Below are 16982 nucleotides of genomic sequence, written 5' to 3'. Positions count from 1 at the left end.
GATAATTTCTCTCAGAAGGACTCATGGCTGCAAAATGTTGTCCAACAGCCCACATCTTATTGAGTAATAAAATATATGCCAGCGGTTCTCAACCTGTGGGTCGCGACCCCTTTGGTGGTTGAATGACCCTTTCACTGGGGTCGCCTAAGACCATCCTGCATATCAGATATTTACATTACGATTCATAACAGTAGCAACATCACAGTTATGAAGTAGCAACGAAAATAATTTTATGGTTGGGTCACAACATGAGGAACTGTATTTAAAGGGCCAGAAGGTTGAGAACCACTGATAGACCATTGTCTGATCTTTACTAAGATTTATAAATATGGAGAAGCTCAGACCATCACTGCTATTTCGAAGGAACACCAGGGGACACTGATTGCTTGGGTCAGAATCCCCTAACCATCAATTTCCCATAAAGAAATTATGTCCTGAAGAGGATGTGACCTAACAAAGGTCACACAGACATGGGCAGCAGAGCGGGAGAAGAACACAGAATGTCTGGCCACTCCCCAAAGGGATCTTCCTAGAACTCCCAAGTGCCCAAAAGACTCCCCTGGAATCAAGCATAGATCAATGCGCCTCCAATCCTTCAGGGCCATGGACAACCAAGAAAGCAGGTTTGCCACATGCCTGAGAGACACTACCAAACTGCTAACTCTGGGAAAGCATGGAGACTCGGGAAACAGTAGGTAAGGCCTACTACACTGTAAGAGCAGAGTGTGGCCACACAAACGGTCCAGCTAATGGACCATCAAATGTTAGGGCACCACTTTGTAGTTTACACAAAGGCATCAGCAGCTCAGCCAATAAAGATCAAAAACACTCAAAAGGAGCCTGACCAGCGTGGCTCAGTGTTTGCACATCGACCTATGAACGAGGAGGTCCTGGTTTGATTCCCGGTCAGGGCACAGGCCTGGGTTGTGGACTCGAACCCCAGTGTGGGGCGTGCAGGAGGCAGCTGATTGATGATTCTCTCTCATCATTGTTGTTTCTATCTCTCTCTCCCTCTCCCTTCCTCTCTGAAATCAATAAAAAAAAATTTTTAAAACTCTCTCTCTATATATATATATATATTCCATATAGACCATTAAAATCCTACAAACCAATGCATCAAAGATATTTACATCCCCTAAAGTTTAGGGAAACCATCACACTTGCATGTCAGCGCTCACAAACATTTTGCCCAACATCCTTTGGCGTACATGTCCAGAGAAAAGCAAGGCTGGTCCATGCCATCTATTTCCCAAGTCTCTCGGCTCCAATACTAATGGCTCCTGATATTACTGGTGCTAAGTATTTATTTTCCAATGACTAAATCATAGGAGCTGAACCTTTGAGTCAGGGTTCCCTAAAATTCTAAGTTACCTTGTTTCCAGTTGTAGGCAGTCAGTAAATATTTGGTGACTTGATGAATTTAGTGAGACCTCTTCCTGGATGCCAGGGGAACATCAGAGTCTGTGCTGACATATTAGGAGCTGAAGTTAAGATATTACTCCCAGGGGAGAATAGCAACAAAACTTAGAAGGATCCATGCTCCCTGAAGCATGTATTACTGAGCACTATGATCCCATTCACTTGTGATTATTTGCTGTGATAAAGTAAAATTACTGATGAATTACATCTATTGTTTTCAACAGCTTTATGTTAGAATGAGATCAGGGATCTTGAAATTTGGCAAGAACCATTCAGAGAAAATATCATAAATTTGCCTGGTTCCACTAAGGACAGATCTCAGATTAAGTTGGTATGTACCAGAATAACAATTCTGCTTATTAAAATACTGAAATACTTCCATTCCAATTGGTAAATAACCATGGCTCTAAAGTAAATAGTCCCTCCTCCAGCGTCTCTTCAATGTGCCTGCACTCCAGTCTCTTCCCAAGGAATCCCTGGCATCCTATCCCCAACCCAGCAATTTAAAGGTTAACACCTGGCAAAGCTGGGGGCATCCAGAGCCCTGTGAGAGCACTAAAGAAGCATCTGATGTTCTCTTCTTTTTCTTTTTCTTTTTTTTTTAATATATGTTTATTGATTTCAGAGAGGAAGGGAGAGGGAGAGAGATAGAAACAACAATGATGAGAGAGAATCATTGATCCGCTGCCTCCTGCATGCTCCACACTGGGGATTGAGCCCACAACCCAGGCATGTGCACTGACCTGGAATCGAACCATGACCTCCTGGTTCATAGGTTAATGCTCAACCACTGAGCTACACTGGCTGAGCCTGAGGTTATTTTCTTATTGGTCAGAGTTCTTTGCTGTACTAGTTGCTAAATACTTCAAATGATCACCTCTGCCTGAGACATACAGATATACCCTTCTAGCTTACACTACTCTTTGGGGGCCAAAACTTACAAGCTTTTCAATTTTAAGAATGACCTAGCATAGTCAGACTTTGTTAAGAAATTCTTATTAGAGCTTGAAAGCACACATGATTTTGAAGTCTGTTTTCTCTCCCTATTCATTTCCACAATGAAACTCTGACCTGCTGCTCTGAAAAGCAGCCACTGTCAGATTTTATTTGACAAAAACAGGGGTCAGCTTGCATTGAGTCCTGTTCCCAATGTGAGGGGCACCCTGCTGCAAGTGGCACTTTGGCACATCCTGGCAAAACAGAGACCACATCTGAGGTGACGTTACTAGAAAGGCAAGGCCTGGCTCTTGGGCATGATGAGGTCTCTAATGTTGACCCAAGTCTAAAAATCTTGGCTAACACATCCCAGAGGCTACACCATCAAGTAAACATTGATCCCATATGACACAACTCTATTTCCTTATTTTCCTTACTTCCACTCACCCCTCTTTTATCATCCCTAACATGTATCTTTAAGGGTAGACACCTACATTTTTAATGCTTTAGGTCAGCAACTTTCAAACTTTTTCATCTCATGGCATGCATACACTAATTGCTAAAATTCTGTGGCACACCAAAAAAACAAGTTATATTTTTTGCCAATCTGACCAAAAAAAAAAGGTATAATTTTGATTCGTTTGTACAGGGCGGCTATTGTTCTGCTGGCTGTTGTCATTTTTTATTTGACAATCTAAGGGAAAAGAGGTCAGTGCCCCTGACTAAATAATCAGGTATTATACATTTAAACATTTTTGTGGCATACCGGTTAAAAATCGCTGCTTTTGATGATATATTCAAATGGTTCATATTTGACATTTCTTTCTCTTCTTTATTTAGAGGTAACAGTAATACATTATGCCATTGCTATAGGATAATGCTTCAACACACTCACTAAAAGAGACACTAGTAAGTTATCAGGCATTGAAGCATCAAAGACAAGAACAAAAGCATTGAAGATTTTTTATATATACAACCTAGGAAATAACATCTATATTTTAACATCTATAGAGAGACAACAGGACATAATGGGTTGAGAGTCAGAGGCCTGGGTTACAGTCCCAGCCTTGCCATCCACAAGACACATGTCATCTGCAAAATAGCTATGACCGTAGTTGCTGTCCTGTTCTCTCATAGGATTGCTGGAGAGTCCACTGAGACAATGTCTACGGACATTTTCTGTGTAAACTCTGAGCCGTGCATTGTTAAGGGTTACCGAGAAAATGCTTAACACTGTTTGGGAAAAGAATTCCTACATAACTTTTAAATTTTTCCTCATTTTGCCAAGGACCTGGATTTCTCAACATCATTATTCAACTTCTCCACACTCAGCTTTCCTCTGCGATGGTTTTCATGCTCAAGACACCCAATCCTCTTGTCTCTTGCACATATGGTGTCAAAGGCTCACCACCCTAAGGAAGAACACTCTTAAAAGACAGGAATCTTCTCCAGGCCAAGGGGCTACCTCCTAGGTCAGCCGTGGGCAAACTATGGCCCGCGGGCCGGATCCGGCCTGTTTGAAATGAATAAAACTAAAAAAAAAATAATAAAAAAAGACCGTACCCTTTTATGTAATGATGTTTACTTTGAATTTATATTAGTTCACACAAACACTCCATCCATGCTTTTGTTCCGGCCCTCCGGTCCAGTTTAAGAACCCATTGTGGCCCTTGAGTCAAATAGTTTGCCCACCCCTGTTAGGTCCTATGTAGGGAGAGAATGTCTAAGGAGATAATTCCTGCATTCCCAGGGTGCACATCACTTCAAAAAGCCAGGGACAAAACAACCGCAAACAATACTGAGGGGCAGCAGAATCAGGCTTCCCTCCACCCCACCCCTACCTCTTATCTGCCTACGGACTTCTATGGTGGGCACTGCAGAGTAGAGCTAAAGGGTTATAGTGTTTGCATAGTCCAGCCATCAAACAATAATACCTGGAAGAAATTTTTTTAAAATTTTCACTACATTCTTCTGTTTCTCTGCTCTTTCATTTCCCTGTCGGGGCACTTACATTCTGCAGGTGTTTGGTGATGGTGACACTGGGGAGCCTGCAACCAAAGTACGTGCCCTTGACCAGAATTGAAACCATGACCCTTCAGTCCGCAGGCCAAGGCTCTAACCACTGAGAAAACCCAGCTAGGGCTGTACTCTCTTTTCTTATTCATTCATTTTCCTTTCATTTTCCTTTGAAAACCAAACCCTATGAGGAGAGCCCAAAATTAAGAGAGAGAGAGAGAGAGAATAAAAATGAGAACCCCAGGTCAGAAAGCACTCAGATGGTTACTGGGGAAGAGCAGAGAATAAGTTAGCCATAGGCACGAGTCTACAGGGCTGTGTAGGCTGCTGAGGACAGGAGATTATGGACATCACTCATTCATAGGGTTGCCAGGAGTCAGAGTCCACTCAATAGCACATAACACACACTCTTTCATTTGCAATGCAATTGTAAGTATAATTATATGGAAATAAATGTGGTTAATGTCATTATTATATATAATGTCATTGGAAAATATTGGTGCATTCTGTTTAACGAAATAAAAGTTACCCTCAGACCTGCTCACAGTCAAGCTTCTTGTTAGAGTTACGTTACATGCCCTAGGGTGGGGAAATGCTGTAAGGGTCTACAATGAGTTGGCATAAGACTGAGTGCAGCTCAGCATCCCCAAACCACGGGTGAATGGAGTTAACGCAATTTCCTATGTTATGGAACCTGTAATTCACTACAGAGGTTTAGATCAACTCATATTAGATATAAATGCAGTCACCTCTGGGTTGGTACAAATCCTAAACTCCAATGTACTGTGATTTTAATGGGCTAGAGGTTTGCAAAACATCATGAACTGGCAGAATCCTCCCTATGGCTATGAAGCAATGTGCTTCTAGATTTTGGCAGGGTTTTGCTTTACCTCAGGCCTTAATGAAAATGTTTATTTCTGATCCCAGTCATCTGGATGTGGAGGTGAGAAGATAAGACCTTAAGTTTTGGGGGCTGGACACTAAGCCTGCCTTCCCTGGTTCTTTATTGAAAACCACTTTTTACGCATCTCCCTCATTTCTCTAGAGTCTGCTTCTGACTTCCTGCTGTATTTCGGGCAGTTCTCCTGAAATCAGCTGCCTCTCAGAAGAAGATCTTAGAAGGTCTTTAATGAGAATGCTATTCATGCCACATCTAACACTGTTTCATCTTGAGGATTTGAACTATGCCTTTGGTTGGGATGCAACAGGAACTTCCATTCTAGACTTTCCAGTGCTTCTCAAGCTTTGATGGGCATAGGAATCATGTGGGAATGTTGATAAAATTCAGATTCTCACCCTGTAGGTCTTGGATGGAACTTGAGATTCTGCATTTCTAACAAGCTCGCCACTGATACCAATGCTTTTGTTCATGAAGGATACTTTGAAAACAAGGTAGACATTTTCGTTCACAAGGACTCATCCAAGTTAATGGGAGATATCCAATGGCTCAAGTGAAGATAGACCTTATAGGAAATGGTAGTGCATGGTTTCCAATTGCCAGTCACATTCTGCTGATGAATCTGTCTTTCCCCTCCACAGGTGTCCCTCTGGAGAGAAGCACAGGTATATTTGCCACATTTTCTCATGCATTCATCTCTTACTAGTTTTAAAGTCAAGGTATTAAATTGCATTTTAGTAACACCCTTCAGCACACTTCACCCTCATCAGATGTATTTTATAAGCTTGCTGATCTAGGATTTGCCCAGTTTCCTAGATTTTAGATTAGAAGCAAAAACAAATGCCAAACTAAAAGTAAAATGGCAGAAGATGACGAAGAAGAGAGAGAGGTTACTCAAAGCTGAGAAGGCACAATTTACCAATTGTAGAATCGCTTCCAAATGTTTAATGTCAGGTCCAACAGTCTTACACATATACACTGAGTGGCCAGATTACTATGACCACCTGACGTTTGTAGGCAAATTAGCTATAATTTTGCGCTGAAGTTGCTAGAGGGCCAGACCATTATAAATAGGGAAGCAAGTTGTTTACCACGACAGTAGAAGTACTTTTTTTCTGAGGATATGGGTAAACAACGTGATTTAACAGCCTTTGAATGTGGGATATATAGATATAGATATAGATATAGATATAGATATAGATATAGATATAGATATAGATATAGATATAGATATAGATATAGATATAGATAGTGACCAGATTATTTATTATGACCACCCCATCAATACTTTGTTGTGCCACCTTTTGCCTTCAGTAATGCAGCGATTCTTCTTGGCATTGACTGCACCAGATGTTGAAAGGTGATGGGAGGAATCTGACACCATGCCTGATGAATAGTACTGTCCAGTTCTGTGAGATTTGATGGTTGTGGAACCAGCTGCCTGATGGCTCTTTTAACTTCATCCCACAAATGCTCAATTGGATTGAGATCTGGTGATTGTGGGGGCCACCTAAGCAAGGTAAAGTCTCCCTCATGTTCTTGAAACCACTCCTGCACAATACTAGCACCATGGCATGGCGCATTGTCTTGTTGGAAGAAGCCATCTCCATTGGGATACGCCATCAACATGATAGGATGAACTTGATCAGCAACAATACTTAGGTATGTTGTGCTATTCAGACATTGTTCCACACGAATTAAAGGGCCGAAATCATGCCAGGAAAACATGCCCCAAACCATAACACTGCCACCACCAGCTTGAAGAGTTGCACTCATGCATGTGGGGTGCATGCTTTCATGCTGTTTCCACCAAATTCTCACTCTGCCATCTGCATGATGTAACTGGAAACATGATTCATCAAACCACATGACTTTTTTTCCAATGCTCGACTATCCAATCCTTGTGTTCCTGTGCGAATTAGAGACGTTTTATATTGGTAACTGCAGACAGCAAAGGTGTTCGAACAGGCCTTCGGCTTCCATATCCCATACAATGCAGTGTACGGCTAATTTGCCTACAAATGTCAGGTGGTCATAATAATCTGGCCACTCAGTGTAAGTAAGATGCTGAATCATCAGGTAAAACTAAAGTTCATTATGCTAGGATTGACAAGGAAGGGGGTTATAATACATTTGAGAATGATGTTCATTCACAACCACTATCACAATAAACAGAGGAAAATATAAGATACAAGAGTAAATGTCTGTAATGTGGAATATAGACTCATGTGGGACAATCACATGCCCAGGTTAGAGCAGAACAATGAAGCAATGTGCTACTTTGGGTCCAAATGATTCCTTTGAAAATAGCTCTGCTTTATGGGAAAGATGAGTTGGTTTCCAAAATTATGTGTTTGAAGGAAAAGGGGTAATATGTTCAAAGAGACTAAAGTGCTTTTTTTAGGTACCTTTGATTAAAAACCTCCTGCAAAACTTAGTCATCAAAACAGCTGTGCTGAAATTTTGTTAAGAAAATGTGTTTTGTCATCTGCACCGGAAGTCATTACCGAATGGGGAAAATATGCAATGACAAAGTACCAAGCAGTTGTGTGGTTCTGACACACAGAAATGTTTGCATAAATGTGCACCCTCACATCCAGTGAGTGTCTCAGCCTTTCTTTGCACAGGAACTACCAGTACACGGGTTTGTTCGAGACACAATTGACAATGTTCTATGACTGCCTAAAATTACCATTGCGATTACTCAGAAAAGGAATGTTCTAAAGTCAGTAATCCAAGAGAAGAACAAAACTTTCACTACAATTATACTGGAAATACTTAGAAGTGGTCAAACAAATCTTAATTTACTATTTAGGGAACATAATCAATTTAAACACTGCCAAGAAAGGCCAGGAAACCAGACTTCATCTTTCCTGTGATTTCATGATGGTCCATTGTCTGAATTTGTGCAGTAAAAGAATGAGTGATCACCCTGCCACTACACCCTGAGAACTGTTGTTCGCGGTATGGAAATATTATTGAGGAACAGTTAGTCCCAATGACATCTTAGCCCTCCCTTCCTTGCTTCCACTTTATCTCTGGGGCAGAACTCTGCAACAGACTAAAACATTAGCTATACTGTAATGATTCCTAGGTTCTTATTCTGTCATTTTACTGAGTTGTGAGGTCTGGGCATAACTGGCAGATTGTATGCGGTCCATACCACAGTAAGATGCCTTTTAAAACAGTTTCAAAGAATATCAAGTTTAGACATGACGATTTCTATCAGCCTCCCTCAGTTTAACAACCTCAGGGTTGGTTATACACGTGTGGGCCTCTGACTTTGCACTGTTACACTTCACCATCAGACACACTAATAACTCGAGAAGAAGAAATTTTATCCTCTCAAGAAAGCTACCCAATAGCTTAATTTATGGTGCCAAAGTCCTAGAAATTATACCATTTGACATTGGTCTTGAACATAGCTAAACTTTAATTTTTAATAGCTATTTAAACATGGAATATCAGTTTTGAAAAATTTTAGATATTAATTATACACTTTACATATATAATATGTATTTATGCCTATGTATATAAAAGAGGTCCATAATTTTTCATCTATATGCATGTATATGGAGATGTACAGTACATATATGTGTTTATGTAATGTGTTTATGCAGAAAGACCATGTCCCACTGACTTTGGATTGTTGGCAACAAAGGTTCAAAACATAAATCAGTTGAAGTAGATTAAAAATAAAGATGGTAAAATATAATTTGATTTTTTTTTTTTTACTACAATGATGCAAAGAAAGTATTTCTTTCCAAATGTTTAATTGATGTACTTTGGACAAAGTTAAAGTGAACTCTCCTCTCTCCATTAGTCTTTCCTACTTTTGTTTCTTCCTAGTAAAACTGATAAAAGTCATGAACAATGACAAATAACTGGGTCAGACTGGAGTGGAACAGATCAAACCCCATCCTAACCACTGACCAGCTCTAACCTTGGTCAAGGGCATGATTTTCTTCCACGTCAGTGAGGAGAATGACAAATGATAATCACCTCACAGGTCTACTTTGAGGATTAATGATAGGAATGTAAGGTCCAAACTTCTGGTGCATAAATGACACTCACTTCAGAAAGAGTCAAAGTTTCCTTTAAAGCCAATCTGGTGCTTTTCCTGGATTTAGGTAAATTGAGAATAACGGGGACATTTTCCTCGTAGTTATGCTGAAATGTATATCTACTCGGTCACCTAGTACAACACATAAATATATAAATCAATAAAGCTTTCAAAAATACATCGTTTGGGTCTGGAGCAAAGGAAATGACAATTTTTCTTGCTGAATGGTCTTTCACTCACTGTTAGGGTTGATCACTTAATCTCGGAAAAATCCAGAAAATTCAACAGCTAAAGCTCTCACCTACACCCTAATTCAGTTCGCTGGGATCTGTATGGCTCTTTGTGTCCCTCTGCAATCTGTTCCACCTGCACCTTAATAGGTGGTCAAGTCATAGCTGGTCCCAAAACTTCACTCTGGAATGTTCTGGCCTTTTAGGCTCAAAAAGAAAGTGTTTCGATTTAATGGTTTTATGGCCCATCAAATCCTGTGTGGTAGCCTCTAATTGCATCCAGGGGCAGACATTTCTTTTAAAATCTTTTTTTTCTTCTTCTTTTGACAGTTTAATAAGAATTTGCTAATATGCTGAGCATTCCTGGAACACATTAGGTGGGGCTGCATGGTTCTCCATTTGAGGTGCCAGCACTCCCTCATGTGGCACCTGTCCATATGACAAGTCAGAAGCAAAGGGATACATGGCTGCTGAATCCCCTTTTTTCTCTTTGTGACTTCCATGTTTAAACGGAGCAAAAAGAGCTCATGTAAAGGGTGATCTGAAATTTATTGCAGCCACTGCACATAAAAGCAGAGAGATTTCCATGATAATGTCCCAAAAGCCGCAGTGACTAGTAAGCATTTTATTAATGGGCTCTTTGAAAATCAGAGATGCTCTGCTTATCTTGCAAGATGGAAAGGTAACCTAATGAGACCACCCCTTTTATAGGCTACTAGCATTTATGTTGATTATTGCTATTTCCTTCACTATGTTAATTATTTGTAGAAATCATTTGATAATCATCCCTGAAGTTTATATGAATGATAAAACTTTAAACATCAAAATCCAGTCTTATAAGTTTCAGATGAATGTGCCTTGATGAGTAGAAGCCTTTCTATGACTGCCTACATGTAACAATTGTCAGTTATAAAAATGCTGACTAAGTCACCTGCTGCAGCAAATCTCTGAATCATCGCACAATGCATGGCAACTGCTCTCCACTCAGGGTTTCCCAGCTGCTTTCCTTCTATCTTAAGAGTTTAAATTTTTGTTTGTTTAAGGTTCAAGGCCCTTTATTTTATGTTCCTGAATTTTGTACAAGTTCATACTTTCTAATGAGTTTCATAGTCTTTGGCTTGTTCCATGCTTTCAAAACTAAAGGGATAAATCTATGAAAACAGGATGTTTGCAGTTCATATTTCAAGACTATGGCAGAGAGCTTGCCTTAGGCTTCTTGCTGCAGTTAACGACATTTGGAAATATCAGTAACTGACCAGGATATTATCGACAGCATTGCCCATGTGATCAATAAGCTTGAGCAAAGTATTGAACCTTTGCAAGCCTCAGTTCCCACATCCACAGACTGTTGGAGAAACATCCTGGCAGTTTGGGGCTCACACATTTTCAGATGGTGGTCAGGGAGAGACGAGTTCAAAAATTCACCTTGCCTGGCACACAGTCATTGCTATCATCTTTGGCCACAGCCTTTAAAGTACAGCTTTTAAAATGTGCGTAGCATTTACTAAACACCTATCTGAGTTTTCAGGAAGATCCAGAGATAAATGCCTATCCGCTTGCTCTCCTCTAGCCCAAGAATGCAGCTGTGAGAACTGAAAACCAGAGGCACACAGTGCCGTCTCCACGACCTGTGTTCTCTGGGCTGGCATGGGAGATAGAAGACAGAGGACAGCGGTGGGACGTCAGAAATGTAAGGAAGGCCAGTTCTCTAATTTGAATGGCCTCTCCTTTTGCATTTGATAAAATTTTAAATGAGCACAAAACTATTACATACTAAAAAAAATTAGAAAGATCACCCACTGTTGGGAATTTTCTGATTTTGTTTTTGAGTTTTCTCTTTGTGGAGGTTTTTTTTCCTTTGTATTAGTCTTAGCAGCAGAACTTCTTTAAAGCACGGTTCTTTTGAACTGCAACATGCAACGTAAGTGGCCTAGCTTCTCTGAGATCCTTGGGGACAAGCCCCGCCTCCTTCAGACGCCATGTGCAAACCCCTGATCTTGCTTAAGCAGCTCACTCTATCACTGAGGTAACATAATCCTAGAGAGTGAAAAGGACCTGCCACAAGAAGTGAAACTGGTTAGCGGTGAATTTCCACATAAATCAGATGTCCCAGCCGGGCAGCCCATGGGACAGTTATAGCCCACAAAAGTATTTGCTTTGGCCCACACATTGTTGCCCCAAACAGTGTTTTAGAGAGTTTTGATTTATCTGCCAACATAAAAAAAAAACCAGGAGATTGCACATAAAAGTCAAGGCTTCTCTTAAAATTTTTGAAGATTGGTAACTCCACATCCTCATTCCCTGGGGCAACAGTTGGCTAGCACCAGGCTAGGGCTGCCTGCTTCTGATAGAACCTGCAGTCTCAGGCTTGCTGGTCTCCACCCCGGAGCTTACATTGTTGTTTTCTTACCCTCGCCCCGCTTCGGATATTTACATGATCGGGTTGGCCCTTAAAGCCATTTTTTGAGGTTCCTGCATAAAGCTTAACAAACAAAAATATCTTTAGCTAAGTAAAAAGAGCTACTTTCATTCCCACTAAGGTGTCAATGGGGTGTACTTTTCTGAAAGTGTTTTTCATGTGCAGAAGAGAAAGATTTGGGAGACTCTGGACTCTGAGGGGCAAATAAAAAGTGTACCACTTTTTGGGAAACTTTCCCTAGCATTTATCTTATGTAATCCTCACAAGAACCCCTAAAGCAGTGGTTCTCAACCTTCTGGCCCTTTAAATACAGTTCCTCATGTTGTGACCCAACCATAAAATTATTTTCGTTGCTACTTCATAACTGTAGTGTTGCTACTGTTATGAATCGTAATGTAAAGATCTGATATACAGGATGGTCTTAGCCGACCCCTGTGAAAGGGTCGTTTGACCACCAAAGGGGTCGCGACTCACAGGTTGAGAACCGCTGCAAAAGGTAAGAACTGTTATTCAACGAGGGCTGCCAGATACAGCAAATAAACATACAGGACACCCGATCATAAATGATTTGTTGTTTATCTGAAATTTACATAGTCATTGCCATTTTGAAAATGACAAAAAGAGTAGCTTCTTCATTGGTCACTCTACACCCACACAGCCAGGTAAGAAAGTAGAGCTCTATTCTCAGGCCCAGCTTCTACTGGGCAAGGGCCCTACAGTGGTGAGCAGAAAGGCCGAAAGCCCATAAGCAGGGCTCTGTGAAGAAGTCTGAAGAGCCAGCTGGGGAGATGAGACTGTAGTACCACGGCTACTTCCAGAGCTTTCTGGAAGCCCATTTTAATTATTCAGGCCGGGCCATTTTCTGGGGATTTGAATGAACCTCGCCTACACTTACTGATCAGGCTGTAGGGGATCCTTTCTCCAGAGAGAGTTGCTCACTAACCCATGTCCCTTGAACTTGGCCCCAACTTCTTCTAGCGAGAGGGGCCAAGGCCTTGGAAACAGGAAAACCTGATTTGGAGCCAGATCATGAAGAGGGCGGGGGAAAAAGAAGTCCTCTAAACAATGTCCACAGGTTCCACACTCTCCCCAAGGATCGGGCTTGCTCGAGAAGATTTCCATATTTTGAAACAATTGAGTAAATCAAATATCAGCTGAATCAATTTTCAGAGTTTTGAGAAAAGAAAGTAATTTCTACCAAATATGCATGCTCTTACACTCTTACTTAACTTTGCTTGAGGCTATATATAATCTCCAGTTAGCCTCTGTCTTGGTTTGCATCCTTCCAGAAGCCAACAATGAGACAAATATGTGAGCACAGAGTCTTTTTCCTGGGAATAACCCCAAGTGAGTTGATGGAGTAGGAAAACAGAGAGGGACCAGAAGATAGTAAATGAATGGGATATTAGTGAGCAGGTAACTTCTGAGGGCAACTGGGGCTCAATTCCATAGGGAGCCCTGGGCAACAATATTAGAAAATGTGTCAGGTGCTCTAATCAAAGAAAGATGGGGTATTTCTGTAACTCCTCTGCATCATGCGCTGAGGGGTCCCTCCCACTCACCCACCCATGCTGACATTTCTCATTTTGCTGCCAGAGAAAATGGCAGGCGAAAAGTTGCAGGTTCTGATACAAACAGTAACTAACAAGGAAATAGATCCCAGGCACCAAGGGCATCTGCTCCAGGTGCACATCCCTTCCTCCCAAGGCACCTATCCGTCCCACAACCCAAACATACCAACCAAGGAACACTCTTCGTTATGAGCTGATCTCTATTGGCTTCCAGGATTAAACTAAACATTAAAGAGACCGTCAGCCCATAGGTGGTAATTGGAATATAGAAGAAAACTGTGCAAATGTTTAAATACTCAAGGGAGGGTTCTACTACAAATCTGGAAGATAAACCATGATATCACTGCGCAGACAAGAACCTGATCCAGGGTCTTAGATTCTCCAGGGCACCGTGTGTAACTTTCATGGCCAATTCTGAGTTCTCATGTCAGCACACCTTTGTTCTGCCTGCTCCACCTTATCCTGATGTCTATCAAGTATCTCACTCTCTAGGCAGGGGTGTGGGGGATGCTTAGCATGTGCTCAAAGTTTAGGAGGCTATAATTGACAAATAAGTGGGCTTCCCCTCATGACATTTTATGGGTTTTTTTTCTGGAAATTCAAGGTAGCACATGTAGTCAGGAGCCCAGACTCGAACCAAGCTGCCTGGGTCTGAGTCCATCTTTATCATTTATTAGTTGTGTGTGAGCCTGGGCAAGTTATTCATCTGCTGTGTAAAATGGGCTTAATAATAGCACTACCACGTTGGGCTGCTCCAAGGGTTCGATGCTTTAATACTTGTACTTAGAATAGTGCCTGGAATGTGCTCATTGCTTGATAGGTGTCTGATAAAGAAATATAAAGGAATCCTACAATAGATATTTAATAATGCCTCATGATTAGTGCCAGGAGGAAATAGTGTTGGATAAAATAGTCCTACCTACACTATCAAATTATAGTTCCAAAGTAAGCTTTTTTCTCATTTTTCTTTCCACACCACCAAAAATAAGAAGCACGAATCTTGAACCCATCAGAAATGAGGTGGAGGGTAAGTCTTGTCATGGACTAGCTATGAAAACCTGCTTTCTCTGGGACTCTAGCTGTTCGCCCACACCTTGGGGACAGTGACCCTGTCAAGTATCAAATAAAGTAACCCATCGATAAAACTCTAATATGTAAATAGACCAAACGGCGGAACAACTGGTCGCTATGGCGTGCACTGACCACCAAGGGGCGCATGCAGAACATGGCAGGCGTTAGCAGCAGGCAGCAAAGTGTGGAACATGGTGGGTGTTGGCCATCGGGGGATGGTGGAGCAGGTGAGCGGGGACGCCAGACCAAGGCGGGGCACTGGTCACTGTCATCGGGGCAAGCCTCTGGTGGTTACTAAAAATTCTTGCTCCCACGCACTGTAGTCCTGCCCAGCGCTCACACTTACTGCAGGTGCCAGCCCCTCTCACACCCACTACCAAAACCGGAGCCACTACTCACACCCGCTGCTGGCGACTGGTGCTGGCCTTGATCGCTCAGCGCCAGCCCCTATTGCTCCTTAGGCTTCTCCACCTCCACCTGCTCCTGAGGGGCGATCGGGGCTGGAAGCTGTTGCTCACACCACTGCCGGTGCTGTCCCCAATTGCTCTGTGCCATCAGTGTGTGTGAACAGGGCTGGCTCTATCAGCTCATGGGAGCGGCGGTGAGAGTGGGGCTGCCAGCAGACAAGGGACCAGGGGCCACAGAGGGAAGGGCCAGGAGGGGGCGCAGAGGATGGGCTGAGACCTGCCCCTGTGCCCACTGCAGCCTCACAGCCCACAGTTCCTTTCAAGATGCACATATTCATGCACTGGGACCCTAGTAGATAAATAACTTGCAGGCTCTTAGGTGTTTTACGAAGTGAGCTCTGTTTACTGCTTTCTTTTACTTCTCTTGCTTCTTTTCTATTTTTTTCATGATCCCTTCTCCATTTTTCTTTCATTTTTATCATTCCCCTCTTACAAAATAATCCAAAGGAAATTTTTTAGACCAAAACTAAGGACTATAAAGTCAGGAGTAATCTTATCAGCCATAGGTAAACTCTTGTAAAGAGTAGTCAACCTTCTTAGTCTTTAAATATAAATGTATTTTAGGTCCTTACTATTGTTTGTAGCTGCATTTTAAAATTTCTTATAGTGTCACATTTTTTATTCCACTACACTCTATAATATGACTTAAAAAAATAATCCTATTTTTAATGCACCCTCTTTTTTGCAACCTATTTCCAATTATGGGACATTTGGGTGTTTTTCTCCAAATTTCCTCCTATTAAAAATAATAGGGGCATGAACATCCTTGGAGAAATGTCTTTTCTCAAAATCATTACTATTTCCTTGGAATTCTTAGAAGAGAATTGACAACATCACATATAATTTATATTTCTTAAATTCTGATATACTGTGCCAAATTATTTTCTAGAATGATGATTTCACTTTAACCTCTTTTCAACAGTATTTGCAAATGCATATTTTCCTTCTAATCTCATAAAAAATTATAATCTTAAAATAATTCGATATTCAGAAAATAAGATAAGTGGTTATAATTTACATTTATTTGTGAAATTAAAAAATTTTCATGTTTATTGGCCATTTTTATGTCTCTGTTTGTGAATTTCCTATTTATTTTTTTCTATTTATATCATTTCACCTATTTTGTGCTAGATATTATTTTACTTTTTCAAATATAAGGGCCCTTTACACAGAAAGGACATTAACTCTTTGCAGTGTCAGATATCTTTTTTTAAGTTTGCCATTTGTTTTCATTTTTATAGAAATTTTAGAGCATGGGAGTTTTTTTATGTGGCTTTGTTTGCTTTGATTTTAATGATTGGTGTCTATAGCATGCTTGGGAAGGCCTCTGCTATCCCAACTTTAAATAGACAGATATCCACTTAGTATTTACCATTCCTACCCACATCCCTTTTTTTCTTCTCCCTGCCCATATTTCAGAATTGCCATAGACAAATGGTTGGGCCCCAAAGCCACTTATCTGCGTGTGGTCCTAGCTCCAGGCTCAGATCTAAGTGTGTCCGGTACAACCTCACTGTGTCATGCTGATATCCCTGGCAGAATTCTGTGGAAGACATTCCAAGGAGGGAAATGAATCCACAAGATCTTTGATTCTTAGAACTAAAATGCTTTAAAACAGCATTTTGTTCCTACTCTTCAGACCTGAATTACCTGCCCTGCTTAACATAAAAAAAAAAGTCAGATAGAATTCATTACCAACTTTATATGAGTTTCTGAAGCACAATGTGGGGAGATTAATCGTTGTGCATACCTTCTCAAATGTTCATAGTTGTTGTAAAACTGGGAAGTTAATAAATTAGCCCTAATAAGAAATGTCTTTACATCATACTTGAATCTCTCATTACTCCCTCCTCCTAAGGCAGTTGGAAATACTCTATTGAGAATATAACCCA

The 16982-nt window shown here is 41.1% G+C and overlaps 1 protein-coding gene across 1 annotated transcript in view; it reads right to left on the bottom strand.

Annotated features, from left to right (window-relative positions):
- Positions 1–16982, bottom strand: part of HAO1 (hydroxyacid oxidase 1) — a 60892-nt gene that overhangs the window by 32121 nt on the left and 11789 nt on the right. The window lies entirely within an intron of this gene.

Source organism: Myotis daubentonii, chromosome 8 (assembly GCF_963259705.1).
Source record: "Myotis daubentonii chromosome 8, mMyoDau2.1, whole genome shotgun sequence".
Taxonomy (NCBI): Eukaryota; Metazoa; Chordata; class Mammalia; order Chiroptera; family Vespertilionidae; genus Myotis; species Myotis daubentonii.
The sequence above is the reverse complement of the archived record's forward strand: the minus strand, read 5'-3'. Positions and strand labels throughout refer to the sequence as shown.